This window comes from Lycium ferocissimum, chromosome 4 (assembly GCF_029784015.1).
Source record: "Lycium ferocissimum isolate CSIRO_LF1 chromosome 4, AGI_CSIRO_Lferr_CH_V1, whole genome shotgun sequence".
NCBI classification, from domain to species: Eukaryota; Viridiplantae; Streptophyta; class Magnoliopsida; order Solanales; family Solanaceae; genus Lycium; species Lycium ferocissimum.
The window spans coordinates 23,395,625-23,398,253 of record NC_081345.1 but is presented as its reverse complement, the minus strand read 5'-3'; the positions used below and the strand labels follow the sequence as shown (position 1 = coordinate 23,398,253).

At 34.3% G+C, this 2,629-nt stretch overlaps 1 pseudogene; it reads left to right on the top strand.

Annotated features, from left to right (window-relative positions):
* Positions 1-1,405: 1,405 nt before the first annotated feature.
* On the top strand, positions 1,406-1,514 carry LOC132054986 (U6 spliceosomal RNA; annotated as a pseudogene).
* Positions 1,515-2,629: the final 1,115 nt, after the last annotated feature.

Genomic DNA, 2,629 nt, shown 5'->3' with positions numbered 1-2,629 from the left:
GATTTAAAATGTTATGAGTGTTGTAGCTAAATCTCGTTTAGTTGTGTAATTAATGGGCAAAAAATGTCAACTAGTGAATCAAATGGTCCACATATGTACTACGGATTTCAATTTTAAATATATAAACAAGAAAAGATAGAGCAAAACTATATTTGAGACCAACCTTTCTGTCTACTAACTTTGACCACAACTTTTGGAATTATGTTGATTTTTCTAACAATTTATTTTCATCACACAGCATAAACGTCATTCTATTCTATTTCTTCTTTTACCGTTCACCTTTCACAATCCTACACATAGGCAGGCTCTCTCTTGATTTCCTCCTTCAATGACAAATAATTCCCAATTGCAATATTTAATTAACGGCCGAAGACATTATTGCTAAAGAAAAAAACAAAAAAGGATATTGCCTAATTAACTCAAAGATCCTCTTGACAATAAATAAAAAATAGTAAAAAACAGCTACATTTTCCTATGCTGCTTCAATTCATAGAGAAGACTAGCATGAAATTTTATTAGTACAAAAAGGAAATGAAATAAAATCAACACACGCAATATTTGATTTTCCAAGAAGCTGAAGAACTTCTTTGTCCAGACTACTTTTTTGACCAACACACTTAAAATTGTCCACCAGGCAAATGATTGAGTCTTTGCCAAAAACCAATTAAAATGTTGGGACATCAATCAAAACCTAAACCTAGGTCTACAATTTTTATCCTTGGTCTTTTGTTTGATTTTTGGAGCATTTTTGACTGAGAAGTTTCCTTCATTTGATGGATAGTCACATTTTAAGAAATTTTTCGTGTCACTACTTTAAGGTAATAATTTCCAATATCCCCCCTTTGACCCTTTCAGACCTACTGTAGTAGTCGATCGCTAGACAAAACATTTGATTTGATGGTTAAGATTTGATTAATTTCATTTATTCAAGGTTTGATCACTCAACACCTAGGGAAGACCCTTGCAAGGTCTAGGAAATATTCAAATTTGTACGAAAGTTGTCCAATAGTTCCAACTTACATTCTGCATCTTTACGCTTTGTCCATTTGATAAGACAAGACGCTCTACACGTTCAAAGGAGATTACAACCCTAGTTATGTAATATTACTATGTTTACTACTATGCCTAGGAGTAAGAAGTAAATTTTCTGATTCGAAAAATTAAAGGGTCTTTTTGGTCTTTATTAGTACCGTTAGCGATAGGAAGAAAAGAAAAAATAAATTCAAAATGTAAAATGAATTTTAAAGTGTCTCTATTATAAGGCGTTAAATTTAATTTGTTAAGAATATATATAGTGTCTAACACTAGGGCCACTTAATAGTATTAATCTCAATCATTAAATTTGCTTGTTTTCTATGTCTGAATCTGAATTATTCGGACCTTAGTTATTAAATGTGTTTCTTTAGTTCCTTCGAGGACATCTGATAAAATTAGAACGATGGAGAGAAAATTAATTAGCATGGCCCCTGCGGATGCAAGGATGACACACAAATCGAGAAATGGTCAATTTTTTTAAAAATATATAAAAAGTTTGTTTCTTTATGTATACTGCAACCACTTAACGGGTCTCAATCAATATGATCATTAAGATGTCTTCTATTTAAGGATTTCTACAAAAGATGACAGTTCACTAATTTCATCTATTTACCACTCATACTAACACTGCCTGTTATTGCCAATAATCATCTTCACTCATCATTATCAACTATCATTGCCCACCACCCACAATTACCATCCTTAGTCACAACCACTACCACTGTCAATCACTACAAGCAACCGTCACGACCACTATTCACCATTTACGATCATTACCATCAACCATCATTACCACAATAACCACCAATCACTCCCGACAATCATCACCATCAGTCACACTATATATCTCCAGTCACCACTATCCTTTCCCGACCACCACAATTAGCAATTACCATCCACCTGTTACACCCCGCACCTTCAGAGCATGAGCATATCACGTACTTCACCATTTTAATGGAGCATTGGAGACGTCCATGAAGTTGGAAGGTATAAGTCATGGAAAGTACGTGACAATTGAATAAAGGATGAATTACGATCTCGTAAGTCGTAACCGAGAAGGACAATCTTGAAACAAAAGAACATGATCATTATCAAGTATGATTAGTGATAAATATCATGTATGGAGAGTTTCGGAAGATTTCGAGATCAAGCAAATTGAAGAAAATAAGTTTGACGAAAATTTGAGAAATGTTGGCAGGATTTTGGGTAGATTTTTAGTCAACTTTGGAGGGGCATATCTCCTAGTATATGAGGAGTTTTAAGGTGTTTTAAAAGGGTAAAATGAAGTTCGTCGAGTCTAGTTTCCAACGCAACAAACCACTCGTCGATAGGACATCGGAGTAGAGAATTATGGACGTTGCAAATTCAGCTGACAGAGCAGAAACAACGCTGCTACAGTATTGCTACAGTATTGCTACAGTATTGCTACAGTGCTCCTACAGTGGTGCTACAGTGCATCGACTTTAGCACCTATAAAAGAGTTAAAAACCCCATTTTTCTCCATCAAAATTTTCTGAAAATTTCCAGAAAAATCAGCAAGCAAAGAGAGCCTATTTACCTCATAAAAGTGAGGATTTTGAGTAATTATATTTCA